This window comes from Rhinoderma darwinii, chromosome 2 (assembly GCF_050947455.1).
Source record: "Rhinoderma darwinii isolate aRhiDar2 chromosome 2, aRhiDar2.hap1, whole genome shotgun sequence".
NCBI lineage: Eukaryota > Metazoa > Chordata > Amphibia > Anura > Rhinodermatidae > Rhinoderma > Rhinoderma darwinii.
The window spans coordinates 251,166-274,204 of NC_134688.1; the positions used below are offsets into that span (position 1 = coordinate 251,166).

At 49.3% G+C, this 23,039-nt stretch overlaps 1 protein-coding gene across 1 annotated transcript in view; it reads right to left on the reverse strand.

Annotated features, from left to right (window-relative positions):
• The window catches only part of LOC142740348 (FH2 domain-containing protein 1-like), a 64,756-nt gene that overhangs the window by 40,476 nt on the left and 1,241 nt on the right, over positions 1-23,039 (reverse strand). The gene's annotated exons all lie outside the window — the stretch shown is intronic.

Here is a 23,039-nt window from a genome sequence, read left to right on the forward strand (position 1 = left end):
CTGTGGGCGATACACTGTTATGGGGACATCTGTGGGTGATACACTGTTATGGGGACATCTGTGGGTGATACACTGTTATGGGGACATCTGTGGGTGATACACTGTTATGGGGACATCTGTGGATGATACACTGTTATGGGGACATCTGTGGATGATACACTGTTATGGGGACATCTGTGGATGATACACTGTTATGGGGACATCTGTGGATGATACACTGTTATGGGGACATCTGTGGATGATACACTGTTATGGGGACATCTGTGGATGATACACTGTTATGGGGACATCTGTGGGCGATACACTGTTATGGGGACATCTGTGGGCGATACACTGTTATGGGGACATCTGTGGGCGATACACTGTTATGGGGACATCTGTGGGTGATACATTGTTATGGGGACATCTGTGGGTGATACACTGTTATGGGGACATCTGTGGATGATACACTGTTATGAGGACATCTGTGGGCGATACACTGTTATGGGGACATCTGTGGGCGATACACTGTAATGGGGACATCTGTGGGTGATACACTGTTATGGAGACATCTGTGGGTGATACACTGTTATGGGGACATCTGTGGATCATACACTGTTATGGGGACATCTGTGGGTGATACACTGTTATGGGGACATCTGTGGATCATACACTGTTATGGGGACATCTGTGGGTGATACACTGTTATGAGGACATCTGTGGGTGATACACTGTTATGGGGACATCTGTGGGTGATACACTGTTATGGGGACATCTGTGGATGATACACTGTTATGGGGACATCTGTGGATGATACACTGTTATGGGGACATCTGTGGATGATACACTGTTATGGGGACATCTGTGGATGATACACTGTTATGGAGACATCTGTGGATGATACATTGTTATGGGGACATCTGTGGATGATACACTGTTATGGGGACATCTGTGGGTGATACATTGTTATGGGGACATCTGTGGGTGATACACTGTTATGGAGACATCTGTGGATGATACATTGTTATGGAGACATCTGTGGGTGATACACTGTTATGGGGACATCTGTGGATGATACACTGTGATCAGTATATTACAGGGTTATGGTTAGGTGGTTATTATCATGTGATCGGGGTGATCAGTATATTACAGGGTAATGGTTAGGTGGTTATTATTATGTGATCGGGGTGATCAGTATATTACAGGGTTATGGTTAGGTGGTTATTATTATGTGATCGGGGTGATCAGTATATTACAGGGTTATGGTTAGGTGGTTATTATCATGTGATCGGGGTGATCAGTATATTACAGGGTTATCGTTAGGTGGTTATCATCATGTGATCGGGGTGATCAGTATATTACAGGGTTATCGTTAGGTGGTTATTATCATGTGATCGAGGTGATCAGTATATTACAGGGTTATGGTTAGGTGGTTATTATCATGTGATCGGGGGTCAGTGTATTACAGGGTTATGGTTAGGTGGTTATCATGTGATCGGGGTGATCAGTATATTACAGGGTTATGGTTAGGTGGTTATTATTATGTGATCGGGGTGATCAGTATATTACAGGGTAATGGTTAGGTGGTTATTATTATGTGATCGGGGTGATCAGTATATTACAGGGTAATGGTTAGGTGGTTATTATTATGTGATCGGGGTGATCAGTGTATTACAGGGTTATGGTTAGGTGATTAGCATCATGTGATCGGAGTGATCAGTATATTTCAGGGCTATGGTTAGGTGGTTATTATCATGTGATCGGGGTGATCAGTATATTTCAGGGCTATGGTTAGGTGGTTATTATCATGTGATCGGGGTGATCAGTATATTACAGGGTTATGGTTAGGTGGTTATTATCATGTGATCGGGGGTCAGTATATTACAGGGCTATGGTTAGGTGGTTATTATCATGTGATCGGGGTGATCAGTATATTACAGGGTAAGGCCTCATTTACACGAACGTGATATACGTCCGTGCGACTCGCGTGCTTTTCACGCGGGTCGCACGGACCTATACAAGTCTATGGGGGTATGCAGACAGTCCGTGAGTTTTGCTCAGCATGAGTGCGCTGAAAAAAACTCAAGACATGTTCTAAAATTCTGCGTTTTTCGCGCATCACGCACCCATTGAAGTCAATGGGTGCGTGAAAACCACGAAGGTCGCACGGAAGCACTTCCGTGCGAACTGCGTGATTCGCGCAAGAGCTGTCAAACTGAATGTAAACAGAAAAGCACCACATGCTTTTCTGTTTACAAACATCCGAACGGAGTGTCTTAGAGATGAGGGAACCGAACTTCACCGGGTTCGGCCGAACTCGTTTTGACCGAACCCGGCAGGAGACCGTCACTGTGCAGGGTGCTGAAAGAGTTAAACTGGTTCAGCACCCTGGACAGTGACTTCCGATACCAATATACGTGAACGTGTAAAAAAAAAAAAGTTCTGACTTACCGATAACTCCCGGCTTCTTCCTCCAGTCTGACCTCCCGGGATGACAATTCAGTCCAAGTGACAGCTGCAGCCAATCACAGGCCAAGCACAGGCTGCAGCCAATCACAGGCCAAGCACAGGCTGCAGCGGTCACATGGACTGCCGCGTCATCCAGGGAGGTGGGGCCAGATGTCACCAAGGACGTGTCACCAAGGACGCGTCACTAAAGACGCGTCACCAAGGCAACGGCCGGGAAGTTCTCGGTAAGTACGAACCTCTTTTTTTTTAAACAGGTTTCTCGATATGGTGATCGGAATTCACTGTCGAGGGTGCTGAAAGAGTTACTGCCGATCAGTTAACTCTTTCAGCACCCTGGACAGTGACTGACGTCGACTAGCCTCATCTCTATGATGACGGCTGTGCGAAAATCACGCACCCGCCCATCATACACGGATGACACACGGAGCTGTCAAGTGCCTTTTGCGCACGCAAAACGCTGTGTTTTTTTGCGTGCGCAAAACGCACACGCTCGTGTAAATCAGGCCTAATGGTTAGGTGGTTATTATCATGTGATCGGGGTGATCAGTATATTACAGGGTTATGATTAGGTGGTTATTATCATGTGATCGGGGTGATCAGTATATTACAGGGTTATGGTTAGGTGGTTATTATCATGTGATCGGGGTGATCAGTATATTACAGGGTTATGATTAGGTGGTCATCATCATGTGATCGGGGTGATCAGTATATTATAGGGTTATGGTTAGGTGGTTATTATCATGTGATCGGGGTGATCAGTATATTACAGGGTTATGGTTAGGTGGTTATTATCATGTGATCAGTATATTACAGGGTTATGATTAGGTGGTTATCATCATGTGATCGGGGTGATCAGTATATTACAGGGTTATGGTTAGGTGGTTATTATCATGTGATCAGTATATTACAGGGTTATGATTAGGTGGTTATCATCATGTGATCGGGGTGATCAGTATATTACAGGGTTATGATTAGCTGGTTATTATCATGTGATCGGGGTGATCAGTATATTATAGGGTTATGGTTAGGTGGTTATTATCCTGTGATCGGGGTGATCAGTATATTACAGGGTTATGGTTAGGTGGTTATTATCATGTGATCGGAGGTCAGTATATTACAGGGCTATGGTTAGGTGGTTATTATCATGTGATCGGGGGTCAGTATATTACAGGGTTATGGTTAGGTGGTTATTATCATGTGATCGGGGGTCAGTATATTACAGGGTTATGGTTAGCTGGTTATTATCATGTGATCGGGGTGATCAGTGTATTACAGGGTTATGGTTAGGTGGTTATTATCATGTGATCGGGGTGATCAGTATATTACAGGGTGATGGTTAGGTGGTTATTATCATGTGATCGGGGTGATCAGTATATTACAGGGTTATGGTTAGGTGGTTATTATCATGTGATCGGGGTGATCAGTATATTACAGGGCTTTGGTTAGGTGGTTATCATCATGTGATCAGTATATTACAGGGTAATGGTTAGGTGGTTATTATCATGTGATCGGGGTGATCAGTATATTACAGGGTTATGGTTAGGTGGTTATTATCATGTGATCGGGGTGATCAGTATATTACAGGGTAATGGTTAGGTGGTTATTATCATGTGATCGGGGTGATCAGTATATTACAGGGCTTTGGTTAGGTGGTTATCATCATGTGATCGGGTTGATCAGTATATTACAGGGTAATGGTTAGGTGGTTATTATCATGTGATCGGGGTGATCAGTATATTACAGGGTGATGGTTAGGTGGTTATTATCATGTGATCGGGGTGATCAGTATATTACAGGGTTATGGTTAGGTGGTTATTATCATGTGATCGGGGTGATCAGTATATTACAGGGTGATGGTTAGGTGGTTATTATCATGTGATCGGGGTGATCAGTATATTACAGGGTGATGGTTAGGTGGTTATTATCATGTGATCGGGGTGATCAGTATATTACAGGGTTATGGTTAGGTGGTTATTATCATGTGATCGGGGTGATCAGTATATTACAGGGTTATGGTTAGGTGGTTATTATCATGTGATCGGGGTGATCAGTATATTACAGGGTTATGATTAGGTGGTTATCATCATGTGATCGGGGTGATCAGTATATTATAGGGTTATGGTTAGGTGGTTATTATCATGTGATCGGGGTGATGAGTGTATTACAGGGTTATGATTAGGTGGTTATTATAATGTGATCGGGGTGATCAGTATATTACAGGGTTATGGTTAGGTGGTTATTATCATGTGATCAGTATATTACAGGGTTATGGTTAGGTGGTTATCATGTGATCAGTATATTACAGGGTTATGATTAGGTGGTTATCATCATGTGATCGGGGTGATCAGTATATTACAGGGTTATGATTAGCTGGTTATTATCATGTGATCGGGGTGATCAGTATATTATAGGGTTATGGTTAGGTGGTTATTATCCTGTGATCGGGGTGATCAGTATATTACAGGGTTATGGTTAGGTGGTTATTATCATGTGATCGGAGGTCAGTATATTACAGGGCTATGGTTAGGTGGTTATTATCATGTGATCGGGGGTCAGTATATTACAGGGTTATGGTTAGGTGGTTATCATGTGATCGGGGTGATCAGTATATTACAGGGTTATGGTTAGGTGGTTATTATCATGTGATCGGGGTGATCAGTATATTACAGGGTTATGATTAGCTGGTTATTATCATGTGATCGGGGTGATCAGTGTATTACAGGGTTATGGTTAGGTGGTTATTATCATGTGATCGGGGGTCAGTATATTACAGGGTTATGGTTAGGTGGTTATTATCATGTGATCGGGGTGATCAGTATATTACAGGGTTATGGTTAGGTGGTTATCATGTGATCGGGGTGATCAGTATATTACAGGGTTATGGTTAGGTGGTTATCATGTGATCGGGGGTTGGTGTATTACAGGGTTATCGTTAGGTGGTTCATATCATGTGATCGGGGTGATCAGTATATTACAGGGTTATGATTAGGTGGTTATTATCATGTGATCGGGGTGATCAGTATATTACAGGGTAATGGTTAGGTGGTTATTATCATGTGATCGGGTGATGAGTATATTACAGGGTTATCGTTAGGTGGTTAATATCATGTCATCGGGGTGATCAGTATATTACAGGGTTATGATTAGGTGGTTATTATTATGTGATCGGGGTGATCAGTATATTACAGGGCTATGGTTAGGTGGTTATTATCATGTGATCGGGGTGATCAGTGTATTACAGGGTTATGGTTAGGTGGTTATCATCATGTGATCGGGGTGATCAGTATATTACAGGGTTATCGTTAGGTGGTTATTATCATGTGATCGGGGTGATCAGTATATTACAGGGTTATGATTAGGTGGTTATCATCATGTGATCGGGTGATCAGTATATTACAGGGTTATGATTAGGTGGTTATCATCATGTGATCGGGGTGATCAGTATATTATAGGGTTATGGTTAGGTGGTTATTATCATGTGATCGGGGTGATCAGTATATTACAGGGTTATGGTTAGGTGGTTATTATCATGTGATCGGGGTGATCAGTATATAACAGGGTTGTGGTTAGGTGGTTATCATGTGATCGGGGTGATCAGTGTATTACAGGGTTATGGTTAGGTGGTTATTATCATGTGATCGGGGGTCAGTGTATTACAGGGTTATGGTTAGGTGGTTATCATCATGTGATCGGGTTGATCAGTATATTACAGGGTTATGGTTAGGTGGTTATTATCATGTGATCGGGGTGATCAGTATATTACAGGGTAATGGTTATGTGGTTATTATCATGTGATCGGGGTGATCAGTGTATTACAGGGTTATGGTTAGGCGGTTATTATCATGTGATCGGGGTGATCAGTATATTACAGGGTGATGGTTAGCTGGTTATTATCATGTGATCGGGGTGATCAGTGTATTACAGGGTTATGGTTAGGCGGTTATTATCATGTGATCGGGGTGATCAGTATATTACAGGGTTATGGTTAGGTGGTTATTATCATGTGATCAGTATATTACAGGGTTATGGTTAGGTGGTTATTATCATGTGATCAGTATATTACAGGGTTATGATTAGGTGGTTATCATCATGTGATCGGGTGATCAGTATATTACAGGGTTATGATTAGGTGGTTATCATCATGTGATCGGGGTGATCAGTATATTATAGGGTTATGGTTAGGTGGTTATTATCATGTGATCGGGGTGATCAGTATATTACAGGGTAATGGTTAGGTGGTTATTATCATGTGATCAGTATATTACAGGGTTATGGTTAGGTGGTTATTATCATGTGATCAGTATATTACAGGGTTATGGTTAGGTGGTTATTATCATGTGATCGGAGGTCAGTATATTACAGGGCTATGGTTAGGTGGTTATTATCATGTGATCGGGGGTCAGTATATTACAGGGTTATGGTTAGGTGGTTATCATGTGATCGGGGTGATCAGTATATTACAGGGTTATGGTTAGGTGGTTATTATCATGTGATCAGTATATTACAGGGTTATGGTTCGGTGGTTATTATCATGTGATCAGTATATTACAGGGTTATGGTTAGGTGGTTATTATCATGTGATCGGAGGTCAGTATATTACAGGGCTATGGTTAGGTGGTTATTATCATGTGATCGGGGGTCAGTATATTAAAGGGTTATGGTTAGGTGGTTATCATGTGATCGGGGGTTGGTGTATTACAGGGTTATCGTTAGGTGGTTCATATCATGTGATCGGGGTGATCAGTATATTACAGGGTTATGATTAGGTGGTTATTATCATGTGATCGGGGTGATCAGTATATTACAGGGTAATGGTTAGGTGGTTATTATCATGTGATCGGGTGATCAGTATATTACAGGGTTATCGTTAGGTGGTTATTATCATGTGATCGGGGTGATCAGTATATTACAGGGTTATGGTTAGGTGGTTATCATCATGTGATCAGGATGATCAGTATATTACAGGGTTATGATTAGGTGGTTATTATCATGTGATCGGGGTGATCAGTATATTACAGGGTTATCGTTAGGTGGTTAATATCATGTGATCGGGGTGATCAGTATATTACAGGGTTATGATTAGGTGGTTATTATCATGTGATCGGGGTGATCAGTATATTACAGGGTTATGGTTAGGTGGTTATTATCATGTGATCGGGGTGATCAGTATATTACAGGGTTATGGTTAGGTGGTTATCATCATGTGATCGGGGTGATCAGTATATTACAGGGTTATCGTTAGGTGGTTATTATCATGTGATCGAGGTGATCAGTATATTACAGGGTTATGGTTAGGGTTGGTTAGTGTATTACAGGGTTATGGTTATCATGTGATCAGGGTTATCAGTATATTACAGGGTTATGATTAGGTGGTTATTATCATGTGATCGGGGTGATCAGTATATTACAGGGTTATGGTTAGGTGGTTATTATCATGTGATCGGGGTGATCAGTATATTACAGGGTTATGGTTAGGTGGTTATCATCATGTGATCAGTATATTACAGGGTTATGGTTAGGTGGTTATTATCATGTGATCGGGGTGATCAGTATATTCCAGGGTCATCGTTAGGTGGTTATTATCATGTGATCGGGGGTCAGTGTATTACAGGGTTATGGTTAGGTGGTTATCATCATTTGATCGGGTTGATCAGTATATTACAGGGTAATGGTTATGTGGTTATTATCATGTGATCGGGGTGATCAGTATATTACAGGGTTATGGTTAGGCGGTTATTATCATGTGATCGGGGTGATCAGTATATTACAGGGTGATGGTTAGGTGGTTATTATCATGTGATCGGGGTGATCAGTGTATTACAGGGTTATGGTTAGGTGGTTATTATCATGTGTTCGGGGTGATCAGTATATTACAGGGTTATGGTTAGGTGGTTATTATCATGTGATCGGGGGTCAGTATATTACAGGGTTATGGTTAGCTGGTTATTATCATGTGATCGGGGTGATCAGTGTATTACAGGGTTATGGTTAGGTGGTTATTATCATGTGATCGGGGTGATCAGTATATTACAGGGTTATGGTTAGGTGGTTATTATCATGTGATCGGGGTGATCAGTATATTACAGGGTAATGGTTAGGTGGTTATTATCATGTGATCGGGGGTTGGTGTATTACAGGGTTATCGTTAGGTGGTTCATATCACGTGATCGGGTGATCAGTATATTACAGGGTTATGATTAGGTGGTTATTATCATGTGATCGGGGTGATCAGTATATTACAGGGTTATGATTAGGTGGTTATTATCATGTGATCGGGGTGATCAGTATATTACAGGGTAATGGTTAGGTGGTTATTATCATGTGATCGGGGGTCAGTATATTAAAGGGTTATGGTTAGGTGGTTATCATGTGATCGGGGGTTGGTGTATTACAGGGTTATGGTTAGGTGGTTATCATCATGTGATCGGGTTGATCAGTATATTACAGGGTAATGGTTATGTGGTTATTATCATGTGATCGGGGTGATCAGTATATTACAGGGTTATGGTTAGGTGGTTAATATCATGTGATCAGGGTGATCAGTATATTACAGGGTTATGATTAGGTGGTTATTATCATGTGATCGGGGTGATCAGTATATTACAGGGTCGTGGTTAGGTGGTTATTATCATGTGATCGGGGTGATCAGTATATTACAGGGTTATTGTTAGGTGGTTATTATCATGTGATCGGGGGTCAGTGTATTACAGGGTTATGGTTAGGTGGTTATTATCATGTGATCGGGGTGATCAGTATATTACAGGGTAATGGTTATGTGGTTATTATCATGTGATCGGGGTGATCAGTATATTACAGGGTTATGGTTAGGCGGTTATCATGTGATCGGGGTGATCAGTGTATTACAGGGTTATTGTTAGGTGGTTATTATCATGTGATCGGGGGTCAGTGTATTACAGGGTTATGGTTAGGTGGTTATTATCATGTGATCGGGGTGATCAGTATATTACAGGGCTATGGTTAGGTGGTTATCATCATGTGATCGGGGTGATCAGTGTATTACAGGGTTATGGTTAGGCGGTTATTATCATGTGATCGGGGTGATCAGTATATTACAGGGTTATGGTTAGGTGGTTATCATCATGTGATCGGGGTGATCAGTATATTACAGGGTTATGATTAGGTGGTTATTATCATGTGATCGGGGTGATCAGTATATTACAGGGTTATGGTTAGGTGGTTATTATCATGTGATCGGGGTGATCAGTATATTACAGGGTTATGGTTAGGTGGTTATTATCATGTGATCAGGGGTCAGTATATTACAGGGTTATGGTTAGGTGGTTATTATCATGTGATCGGGGGTCAGTATATTACAGGGTTATGGTTAGGTGGTTATTATCATGTGAATGGGGGTTAGTATATTACAGGGTTATGGTTAGGTGGTTATTATCATGTGATCGGGGGTTAGTATATTACAGGGTTATGGTTAGGTGGTTATCGTGATCGGGGTGATCAGTATATTACAGGGTAATGGTTAGGTTGTTATTATCATGTGATCGGGGTGATCAGTATATTACAGGGTTATGATTAGGTGGTTATCATCATGTGATCGGGGTGATCAGTATATTATAGGGTTATGGTTAGGTGGTTATTATCATGTGATCGGGGTGATCAGTGTATTACAGGGTGATGGTTAGGTGGTTATTATCATGTGATCAGTGTATTACAGGGTGATGGTTAGGTGGTTATCATGTGATCGGGGGTTGGTGTATTACAGGGTTATGGTTAGGTGGTTATCATCATGTGATCGGGGTGATCATTATATTACAGGGTTCTGGTTAGGTGGTTATTATCGTGATCGGGGGTCAGTATATTACAGGGCTATGGTTAGGTGGTTATCATGTGATCGGGGGTCAGTATATTACAGGGTTATGGTTAGGTGGTTATCATCATGTGATCGGGGTGATCAGTATATTACAGGGTTATGGTTAGGTGGTTATCATCATGTGATCGGGGTGATCAGTATATTACAGGGTTATGGTTAGGTGGTTATTATCATGTGATCGGGGTGATCAGTATATTACAGGGTTATGGTTAGGTGGTTATTATCATGTGATCGGGGTGATCCGTCTATTACAGGGTTATGGTTAGGTGGTTATTATCATGTGATCGGGGTGATCAGTGTATTACAGGGTTATGGTTAGGTGGTTATTATCATGTGATCGGGGTGATCAGTATATTACAGGGTTATGATTAGGTGGTTATCATGTGATCGGGGTGATTAGTATATTACAGGGTTATGGTTAGGTGGTTATTATCATGTGATCGGGGTGATCCGTCTATTACAGGGTTATGGTTAGGTGGTTATTATCATGTGATCGGGGTGATCAGTGTATTACAGGGTTATGGTTAGGTGGTTATTATCATGTGATCGGGGTGATCAGTATATTACAGGGTTATGGTTAGGTGGTTATTATCATGTGATCGGGGTGATCAGTATATTACAGGGTTATGGTTAGGTGGTTATTATCATGTGATCGGGGTGATCAGTATATTACAGGGTTATGGTTAGGTGGTTATTATCATGTGATCAGTATATTACAGGGTTATGGTTAGGTGGTTATCATCATGTGATCGGGGTGATCAGTGTATTACAGGGTTATGGTTAGGTGGTTATTATCATGTGATCGGGGTGATCAGTATATTACAGGGTTATGATTAGGTGGTTATCATGTGATCGGGGTGATCAGTATATTACAGGGTTATGATGAGGTGGTTATTATCATGTGATCGGGGTGATCAGTATATTACAGGGTTATGGTTAAGTGGTTATTATCATGTGATCGGGGTGATCAGTTTATTACAGGGTTATGATTAGGTGGTTATCATCATGTGATCGGGGTGATCAGTATATTACAGGGTTATGGTTAGGTGGTTATTATCATGTGATCGGGGTGATCAGTATATTACAGGGCTATGGTTAGGTGGTTATTATCATGTGAATGGGGTGATCAGTATATTACAGGGTTATGGTTAGGTGGTTAATATCATGTGATCGGGGTGATCAGTATATTACAGGGTGATGGTTAGGTAGTTATTATCATGTGATCGGGGTGATCAGTGTATTACAGGGCTATGGTTAGGTGGTTATCATCATGTGATCGGGGTGATCAGTGTATTACAGGGTTATGGTTAGGTGGTTATCATCATGTGATCGGGGTGATCAGTATATTACAGGGTTATGGTTAGGTGGTTATTATCATGTGATCAGTATATTACAGGGTTATGGTTAGGTGGTTATTATCATGTGATCGGTGATCAGTATATTACAGGGTTATGGTTAGGTGGTTAATATCATGTGATCGGGGTGATCAGTATATTACAGGGTGATGGTTAGGTAGTTATTATCATGTGATCAGGGTGATCAGTATATTACAGGGTTATGGTTAGGTGGTTATCATCATGTGATCGGGGTGATCAGTGTATTACAGGGTTATGGTTAGGTGGTTATCATCATGTGATCGGAGTGATCAGTATATTACAGGGTTATGGTTAGGTGGTTATTATCATGTGATCGGTGATCAGTATATTACAGGGTTATGGTTAGGTGGTTAATATCATGTGATCGGGGTGATCAGTATATTACAGGGTGATGGTTAGGTAGTTATTATCATGTGATCAGGGTGATCAGTATATTACAGGGTTATGGTTAGGTGGTTATTATCATGTGATCGGTGATCAGTATATTACAGGGTTATGGTTAGGTGGTTATTATCATGTGATCGGTGATCAGTATATTACAGGGCTATGGTTAGGTGGTTATTATCATGTGATCGGGGTGATCAGTATATAACAGGGTTGTGGTTAGGTGGTTAATATCATGTGATCGGGGTGATCAGTATATTACAGGGTGATGGTTAGGTGGTTATTATCATGTGATCAGGGTGATCAGTATATTACAGGGTTATGGTTAGGTGGTTATCATGTGATCGGGGTGATCAGTATATTACAGGGTTATGGTTAGGTGGTTAATATCATGTGATCGGGGTGATCAGTATATTACAGGGTTATGGTTAGGTGGTTATCATGTGATCGGGGTGATCAGTATATTACAGGGTTATGGTTAGGTGGTTATCATCATGTGATCGGGGTGATCAGTATATTACAGGGTTATCGTTAGGTGGTTATCATGTGATCGGGGTGATCAGTATATTACAGGGTTATTCCGTTTAAACAGTTGATCATTGAGGGTGCTGAGAGTCGGATCTACACCGATCTAATATTCATGGTCTATCTGAAGGACCGGCCAGCAATTTTGTAGTCCTGGATAGTCCCTTTACTCTCCTTTCCCTCTCTATGGCCACAATCTTCTGCCCTTTACTGTTATAAATGTTTTACTTTCTTAGGACACCGTTATCTATTCGACATTTACACGCTATAAAAACGTAGCAACTTGCTGGAACTCTACAGTCGTCCTTGTCCCTTATCTCTCCTCTCTCCTGTCCCGGGCCGGATGATGAGTGTTACAGTACAAGAAGTGCCCAGGACGATGGATCAGCCCTTCACTCCGACAACATTAACCCTCGTCTCACACTCATTGTCTTCACTGATGTTCTGGGTGCGCTGAACGTCTATGGAGGAATCGCATGTCCGCAGATTTCCTCCGCTACAAATTCCTGTTCAAAGCTTAAACTCTGCCCTTCGCCGCGCCAAACAATGTAATAGAGATGAGAGAATTTCCTGCAGTTTGTTTCGGGTCCAACTATTGAGCTGTCCAAAATTTTTTTGCTAATCGAAAGTTGTCCTGAAAAGTGTCGTGTGAGTCCCTGAGGTCTCCCAGGACTGTATCAACCCATGTTAAGCTCTAACGCCAGGACAACATTAATAATGTCGAAGTAACCGTAAGATATGGATTAGGGGTAAACGGGCGGCGGGCGGGGGTAACAGACGGACTCTTAAATAACGCTGCACTGGCCAGAAATGGTCCCTTGTTGGTGGCGGATTCCTGCCGGTGTTTATAGACACACACTGGAGTATCGCAATATCGAGTGACCTCTTTATCTCTTTTTGAGGAGTAACCACAGGTTTGGTGATAAATGATCCACGACTACAAGTGCCCGTGCGCCTCATCCTCCTGGAAAGTGACGTAGCCATGGATCTTTTCAAAAGTTATAAAAAAATAAATAAATTGAAGTAGTAACAGTAAGACGCCGTGCACACCACAGTATTTTTCATCAGTAATTACGGAGCCATTCACTTCTATTTCCGCGGACGCCCTTCGGTATCTTTACTGATGAGCGTCCGTGCTGAAAAAATGATGGAACCCGTCCTGTTCTTGTCAGTAATTACGGCGCGGACTCTCCCATAGAAGCTTCCGTAAATACAGATGGCTACTGATGTGCGATGCAAACCGTCCGGATTTACTGAAGCATCGCTAGGCAACATGTTCATGAGATCATTTGCAGCCTCTGTTTTTTTTTTTTTTTTTTTTTACGTATCTGTGTATACGGATCAAATACAGTCATGTAACAACGGTAACAACGTGACGGACAGGAAGGAGATGTGCGGCTGTGTAGGGGTAGTAGCAGCTGTACAGTATAGAAGGGATTGTCTGTCCAGTGTCTCTATCATCATGTCCTCCAGTGATTGTCTGTCCTCTGTCTCTATTACCATGTCCTCCAGTGATTGTCTGTCCGTTGTCTCTATCATCATGTCCTCCAGTGATTGTATGTCCGCTGTCTCTATCATCATGTCCTCCAGTGATTGTATGTCCGCTGTCTCTATCATCATGTCCTCCAGTGATTGTCTGTCCGCTGTCTCTATCATCATGACCTCCAGTGATTGTCTGTCCTCTGTCTCTATCATCATGTCCTCCAGTGATTGTATGTCCGCTGTCTCTATCATCATGTCCTCCAGTGATTGTCTGTCCTCTGTCTCTATCATCATGTCCTCCAGTGATTGTCTGTCCGCTGTCTCTATCATCATGTCCTCCAGTGATTGTCTCTCCTGTCTCTATCATCATGTCCTCCAGTGATTGTCTTTTCGCCGTCTGTATCATCATGTCCTCCAGTGATTGTCTGTCCTCTGTCTCTATCATCATGTCCTCCAGTGATTGTCTGTCCGCTGTCTCTATCATCATGTCCTCCAGTGATTGTCTCTCCTGTCTCTATCATCATGTCCTCCAGTGATTGTCTTTTCGCCGTCTGTATCATCATGTCCTCCAGTGATTGTCTGCTGTCTCTATCATCATGTCCTCCAGTGATTGTCTGTCCGCTGTCTGTATCATAATGTCCTCCAGTGATTGTCTGTCCTCTGTCTCTATCATCATGTCCTCCAGTGATTGTCTGTCCGCTGTCTGTATCATAATGTCCTCCAGTGATTGTCTGTCCTCTGTCTCTATCATCATGTCCTCCAGTGATTGTCTTTTCGCCGTCTGTATCATCATGTCCTCCAGTGATTGTCCGCTGTCTCTATCATCATGTCCTCCAGTGATTGTCTGTCCGCTGTCTGTATCATAATGTCCTCCAGTGATTGTCTGTCCTCTGTCTCTATCATCATGTCCTCCAGTGATTGTCCGCTGTCTCTATTATCATGTCCTCCAGTGATTGTCTGTCCTCTGTCTCTATCATCATGTCTTCCAGTGATTTGTCCGCTGTCTCTATTATCATGTCCTCCAGTGATTGTCTGTCCGCTGTCTCGATCATCATGTCTTCCAGTGATTTGTCCGCTGTCTCTATTATCATGTCCTCCAGTTAGGGTATGTGCACACACACTAATTACGTCCGTAATTGACGGACGTATTTCGGCCACAAGTACCGGACCGAACACAGTGCAGGGAGCCGGGCTCCTAGCATCATAGTTATGTACGATGCTAGGAGTCCCTGCCTCGCTGCAGGACAACTGTCACGTACTGAAAACATGATTACAGTAGGGGACAGTTGTCCGGCAGCGAGGCAGGGACTCCTTGCGTCGTACATAACTATGATGCTAGGAGCCCGGCTCCCTGCACTGTGTTCGGTCCGGTACTTGTGGCCGAAATACGTCCGTCAATTACGGACGTAATTAGTGTGTGTGCACATACCCTTATTGTCTGTCCTCTGTCTCTATCATCATGTCCTCCAGTAATTGTCTGTCCTCTGTCTCTATCATCATCTCCTCCAGTGATTCTGTCCTGTCTCTATCATCATGTCCTTCAGTGATTATCTCTCCTGTCTGTATCATCATGTCCTCCAGTGATTGTCTGTCCTCTGTCTCTATCATCATGTCCTCCAGTGATTGTTTGTCCGCTGTCTATATCGTCATGATGAATGACACCCCCTCATACACAGATAATGGCTGGTGACCTCTCCTGCAGCTTCTTTTGTCCTGCATAAAAGATGGAGGAGCTATGCACGGAACGAGACATTTATATTTTGCTGCGCTGTGGAATATGTTGGCGCTATGTTCGATTATTAGAATCACTTTGGGTTTTTCACCTTATTTTGATATAATGGTGCTTTTTCCTCCATAGGGCGGGGGTGTACTTTATCCTGTGATACATTGCGACGTGCGGTCTTTGTCTGGCAGTGAATAGAGTTGTGAGTCCTGCGCCGCCCGGCCCTGTAATAACTCTGCATTGTGCGGACTGTTTAGAGCAGCAGACACCGTGACATTTCAGGATGTTTGTACAGTCCCCACTGAGTCAGGCGTCCTCTCCACCCGGGACACGAGGGAGCAGCGCCAGCCAGAGGAGGTGACCCGGGACACGAGGGAGCGGCGCCAGCCGGAGGAGGTGACCCGGGATGCGAGGGAGCGGCGCCAGGTGGAGGAGGTGACCCGGGACACGAGGGAGCGGTGCCAGCTGGAGGAGGTGACCCGGGACACGAGGGAGCAGCGCCGGCTGGAGGAGGTGACCCGGGACACGAGGGAGCAGCGCCAGCTGGAGGAGGTGACCCAGGACACGAGTGAGCGGGCGCCGGCCGGAGGAGGTGACCCATGGCACGAGGGAGCAGCGCCGGCCGGAGGAGGTGACACGAGGCAGCGTCAGCTGGAGGAGGTGACACGAGGCAGCGTCAGCTGGAGGAGGTGACCCGTGACACGAGGGAGCAGCGCTGGCCGGAGAAGGTGACACGAGGCAGCGCCTGCTGGAGGAGGTGACCCGGGACACGAGGGAGCAGCGCCAGCTGGAAAAGGTGACCCGGAACGTGAGGGAGCAGCGCCGGCCGGAGGAGGTGACCTGGGACACGAGGGAGCAGCGCCGGCTGGAGGAGGTGACACGAGGCAGCGCCAGCTGGAGGAGGTGACCCGGGACACGAGGGAGCGGGCGCCGGCCAGAGGAGGTGACAACAGGCAGGGCCAGCTGGAGGAGGTGACCCGGGACACGAGGGAGCAGCGCCAGCTGGAGGAGGTGACCCGGGAAACGAGGGAGCAGCGCCGGCCGGAGGAGGTGACCCGGGACACGAGGTAGCGCCAGCTGGAGGAGGTGACCCGGGACACGAGGGAGCGGGCGCCGGCCGGAGGAGGTGACCCATGACACGAGGGAGCAGCGCCGGCTGAAGGAGGTGACACGAGGCAGCGTCAGCAGGAGGAGGTGACCCGGGACACGAGGGAGCGGGCGCCGGCCGGAGGTGACCCATCACACGAGGGAGCAGCGCCGGCCGGAGAAGGTGACATGAGGCAGCGCCAGCTGGAGGAGGTGACCCGGGACACGAAGAAGGAGCAGCACCAGCTGGAGGAGGTGACCCGGGACACGAGGGAGCAGCGCCAGCTGGAGGAGATGACCCAGGACACGAGGGAGCAGCGTCGGCCGGAGGAGGTGACCCGGGACGCGAGGGAGCGGCGCCAGGTGGAGGAGGTGACCCGGGAAGTGAGGGAGCGGCGCCAGCTGGAGGAGGTGACCCGGGACACGAGGGAGCAGTGCCGGCCGGAGGAGGTGACCTGGGACATGAGGCAGCGCCAGCTGGAGGAGGTGACCCGGGACACGAGGGAGCGGGCGCCGGCCGGAGGTGACACGAGGCAGCGTTAGCTGGAGGAGGTGACCCGTGATACGAGAGAGCAGCATCGGCAGCGTCAGCTGGAGGAGGTGACACGAGGCAGCGTCAGCTGGAGGAGGTGACCCTTGACACGAGAGAGCAGCGCCGGCCGGAGAAGGTGAACCGGGACGCGAGGGAGCACCGCCGGCCGGAGGAGGTGACCCGGGACACGAGGGAGCAGCGCCGGCCGGAGGAGGTGACCCGGGACACGAGGCAGCGCCAGCTGGAGGAGGTGACCCGGGACACGAGGGAGCGGGCGCCGGCCGGAGGAGGTGACCCGTGACACGAGGGAGCAGCGCCGGCCGGAGAAGGTGACACGAGGCAGCGCCAGCTGGAGGAGGTGACCCGGGACACGAGGGAGCAGCGCCAGCTGGAGGAGGTGACCCGGGACATGTGGCAGCGCCAGCTGGAGGAGGTGACCCGGGACACGAGGGAGCGGGCGCCGGCCGGAGGAGGTGACACGAGGCAGCATCAGCTGGAGGAGGTGACCCATGACACGAGGGAGCAGCTCCGGCCGGAGAAGGTGACAACAGGCAGGGACAGCTGGAGGAGGTGACCCGGGACACGAGGGAGCAGCGCCAGCTGGAGGAGGTGACCCGGGAAACGAGGGAGCAGCGCCGGCCGGAGGAGGTGACCCAGGACACGAGGCAGCGCCAGCTGGAGGAGGTGACCCGGGACACGAGGGAGCGGGCGCCGGCCGGAGGAGGTGACACGAGGCAGCATCAGCTGGAGGAGGTGACCCATGACACGAGGGAGCAGCTCCGGCCGGAGAAGGTGACAACAGGCAGGGACAGCTGGAGGAGGTGACCCGGGACACGAGGGAGCAGCGCCAGCTGGAGGAGGTGACCCGGGAAACGAGGGAGCAGCGCCGGCCGGAGGAGGTGACCCAGGACACGAGGCAGCGCCAGCTGGAGGAGGTGACCCGGGACACGAGGGAGCGGGCGCCGGCCGGAGGAGGTGACCCATGACACGAGGGAGCAGCGCCGGCTGGAGGAGGTGACACGAGGCAGCGTCAGCAGGAGGAGGTGACCCGGGACACGAGGGAGCAGCGTCGGCCGGAGGAGGTGACCCGGGACGCGAGGGAGCAGCGCCAGGTGGAGGAGGTGACCCGGGAAGTGAGGGAGCGGCGCCAGGTGGAGGAGGTGACCCGGGACACGAGGGAGCAGTGCCGGCCGGAGGAGGTGACCTGGGACATGAGGCAGCGCCAGCTGGAGGAGGTGACCCGGGACACGAGGGAGCGGGCGCCGGCCGGAGGTGACACGAGGCAGCGTTAGCTGGAGGAGGTGACCCGTGATACGAGAGAGCAGCATCGGCAGCGTCAGCTGGAGGAGGTGACACGAGGCAGCGTCAGCTGGAGGAGGTGACCCGGGACACGAGGCAGCGCCAGCTGGAGGAGGTGACCCATGACACGAGGGAGCAGCGCCGGCTGGAGGAGGTGACACGAGGCAGCGTCAGCAGGAGGAGGTGACACGAGGGAGCAGTGCCAGCCGGAGAAGGTGACACGAGACAGCGCCAGCTGTAGGAGGTGACCCGGGACACGAGGGATCAGCGCCAGCTGGAGGTGACCCGGGACACGAGGGAGCAGTGCCAGCTGGAGGTGACCCGGGACATGAGGGAGCAGCGCCGGCTGGAGGAGGTGACCCGGGACATGAGAGAGCAGCGCCGGCTGGAGGAGGTGACCCGGGACATGAGAGAGCAGCGCCGGCTGGAGGAGGTGACCCGGGACACGAGGGAGCAACGCCGGCCGGAGGAGGTGACCCGGGACACGAGGCAGCGCCAGCTGGAGGAGGTGACCCGGGACATGAGGGAGCGGGCGCTGGCCGGAGGAGGTGACACGAGGCAGCGCCAGCTGGAGGAGCTGACCCGGGACACGAGGGAGCAGCGCCAGCTGGAGGAGGTGACCCGTGACACGAGGGAGCCGCTCCGGCCGGAGAAGGTGACAACAGGCAGCGCCAGCTGGAGGAGGTGACCCGGGACACGAGGGAGCAGCGCCAGCTGGAGGAGGTGACTCGGGAAACGAGGGAGCAGCGCCGGCCGGAGGAGGTGACCCGGGACACGAGGCAGCGCTAGCTGGAGGAGGTGACCCGGGACACGAGGGAGCGGGCGCCGGCCGGAGGAGGTGACCCATGACACGAGGGAGCAGCGCCGGCTGGAGGAGGTGACACGAGGCAGCGCCAGCTGGAGGAGGTGACCCGGGACACGAGGGAGCAGCGCCAGCTGGAGGTGACCCGGGACACGAGGGAGCAGCGCCGGCTGGAGGAGGTGACCTGGGACACGAGGGAGCAGCGCCGGCCGGAAGAGGTGACCCAGGACACGAGGGAGCAGCGCCGGCCGGAAGAGGTGACCCGGGACACGAGGGAGCAGCGCCGGCCGGAAGAGTTGACCCGGGACACGAGGCAGCGCCAGCTGGAGGAGGTGACCCGGGACACGAGGGAGCAGCGCCGGCTGGAGGAGGTGACCCGGGACACGAGGGAGCAGCGCCGGCTGGAGGAGGTGACCCGGGACACGAGTGAGCAGCGCCGGCTGGAGGAGGTGACCCGGGACACGAGGGAGCAGCACCGGCCGGAAGAGGTGACCCGGGACACGAGGGAGCAGCGCCGGCCGGAAGAGGTGACCCGGGACACGAGGGAGCAGCGCCGGCCGGAAGAGGTGACCCGGGACACGAGGGAGCAGCGCCGGCCGGAAGAGGTGACCCGGGACACGAGGGAGCAGCGCCGGCCGGAAGAGTTGACCCGGGACACGAGGGAGCAGCGCCGGCCGGAAGAGGTGACCCGGGACACGAGGCAGCGCCAGCTGGAGGAGGTGACCCGGGACACGAGGGAGCGGGCGCCGGCCGGAGGTGACACGAGGCAGCGTCAGCTGGAGGAGGGGACCCGTGACACGAGGGAGCGGGCGCCGGCCAGAGGAGGTGACCCATGACACGAGGGAGCAGCGCCGGCCGGAGAAGGTGACACGAGGCAGCGCCAGCTGGAGGAGGTGACCCGGGACATGAGGGAGCAGCACCAGCTGGAGGAGGTGACCCGGGACACGAGGGAGCAGCGCCAGCTGGAGGAGGTGACCCGGGACACGAGGGAGCAGCGCCGGCCGGAAGAGGTGACCCGGGACACGAGGGAGCAGCGCCGGCCGGAAGAGTTGACCCGGGACACGAGGGAGCAGCGCCGGCCGGAAGAGGTGACCCGGGACACGAGGCAGCGCCAGCTGGAGGAGGTGACCCGGGACACGAGGGAGCGGGCGCCGGCCGGAGGTGACACGAGGCAGCGTCAGCTGGAGGAGGGGACCTGTGACACGAGGGAGCGGGCGCCGGCCAGAGGAGGTGACCCATGACACGAGGGAGCAGCGCCGGCCGGAGAAGGTGACACGAGGCAGCGCCAGCTGGAGGAGGTGACCCGGGACATGAGGGAGCAGCACCAGCTGGAGGAGGTGACCCGGGACACGAGGGAGCAGCGCCAGCTGGAGGAGGTGACCCGGGACATGAGGGAGCAGTGCCGGCCGGAGGAGGTGACCCGGGCACGAGGGAGCAGCGCCGGCCGGAGGAGGTGACACGAGGCAGCGTCAGCTGGAGGAGTTGACCCGGGACACGAGGGAGCAGCGCCAGCCGGAGGAAGTGACCCAGGACGGCGCTGATATTTCTCATTATTCAGCCCTGTGTGTTGAACCTCATTGCACAGAGAACACAGACGTGTGATAGAAGTATGAGATGTGGCTTCAGCTGAGATGCTCTGCAGGTCACCAGGGAGAAGCAATGTTCTGCAGATGATGGAGGTTACATGGAGGCCACGTCATGACCAGCAAAAAGTGAGAAAACAAACCACCGAACATGGATCTGACACAAAGCAAAGTCCTGGAATGGCCCGGTCTGAGACAAGGCCTCGGGCCCACCCGGCATCTCCTCACCTGAAATAGTTTATAACCAGATAATGTTTACAATAATTGATCTCGATTGACGACATCCAGACCCCTCCGCAATGTAATATTTCACTAGTGGTGGAGCCGGACGGACGGACGTGTAACCCCTCGTTTATCAGAAAGTCTCCCCGATCTACACGTAGAGCTCACCATCTCTTTTACAGATTTTTTTAGTGATTTTTAGTCGCATCTAAAGTTGTTTTTTTTAAATTGTTCTTTTGGTTGCCCTTGGAAACTGACAGCAGAATGGAGATTATCCACTGTCTGTCATGTGACCCAAGAGCTTAACTCCAAGGGCCCAAACACACACGAGCTGCGCATGGGAATCACGTACAGCGCACGGACCTGTTGATTTTAAGGAGGCCGTTCACACACGCGGGAGTTTTCATACAGCGAGAGTTCGTTACGTGAAACTCAGTGCATGTCCTATATTGTTGCGTTTTCACGCGCCTAGCCGCCCATTGAAGCACATGGACGCCCCTCTGTGTGCGTCGCGTGATTTGCGCATAAATTTGATTAAAAAAAAAAAAAAGATGTACTTTGTGTGCGTGAATAACACGTCACACGCGCTTTTGTACTGTATAACGCAACGCACGCGGACAGATTGGGATACGCTCGTGTGAATGTAGCCTGAGCGTGTTTGTCATTTGAGATCCCACAATGCTTTGCTCTCATTTCACCAGATCTTTGGTGTGGATATTGTAGTCTCCGGGTTGCGCGCCCTTCATATAACCTTCATGTCACGTTACCTGCTGTGTACAGAGGCCTCCACGTGATAAACATCCAGTCACAGCCGTGAATCAGCGCCGTAAACTGTGCGGAAACTCCAATAATCTTTTATAGGACGTCCGGATGTCGTGTTATGAGACTTCTGTGTCCAAACCTTCTCCTCCCCCACCATGAGGTGATCCTGCCATGAAGCACCGCAGCTCGCTGCCCCCTTATCACTGTCATACCTCCAACTATTCATCTCATCAGTCCTCCGCCTCTATAACCCAACCACCCAGCTCCATCTTATCACTATGTCCTGCCTCCAACCACCCAGCTCCATCTTATCACTAGGTCCTGCCTCCAACCACCCAGCTCCATCTTATCACTATGTCCTACCCAACCAACCACCCAGCTCCATCTTATCACTATGTCCTACCCAACCACCCAGCTCCATCTTATCACTATGTCCTACCCAACCAACCACCCAGCTCCATCTTATCACTATGTCCTGCCTCCAACCACCCAGCTCCATCTTATCACTATGTCCTGCCTCCAACCACCCAGCTCCATCTTATCACTGTGTCCTACCCAACCACCCAGCTCAATCTTATCACTATGTCCTGCCTCCAACCACCCAGCTCCATCTTATCACTATGTCCTACCCAACCACCCAGCTCCATCTTATCACTGTGTCCTTCTTCCAACCACCCAGCTCCATCTTATCACTATGTCCTACCTCCAACCAACCACCCATCTCCATCTTATCACTATGTCCTTCTTCCAACCACCCAGCTCCATCTTATCACTATGTCCTGCCTCCAATCACCCAGCTCCATCTTATCACTATGTCCTGCCTCCAACCACCCAGCTCCATCTTATCACTATGTCCTGCCTCCAACCACCCAGCTCCATCTTATTACTATGTCCTGCCTCCAACCACCCAGCTCCTTCTTATCACTATGTCCTACCCAACCACCCAGCTCCATCTTATCACTATGTCCT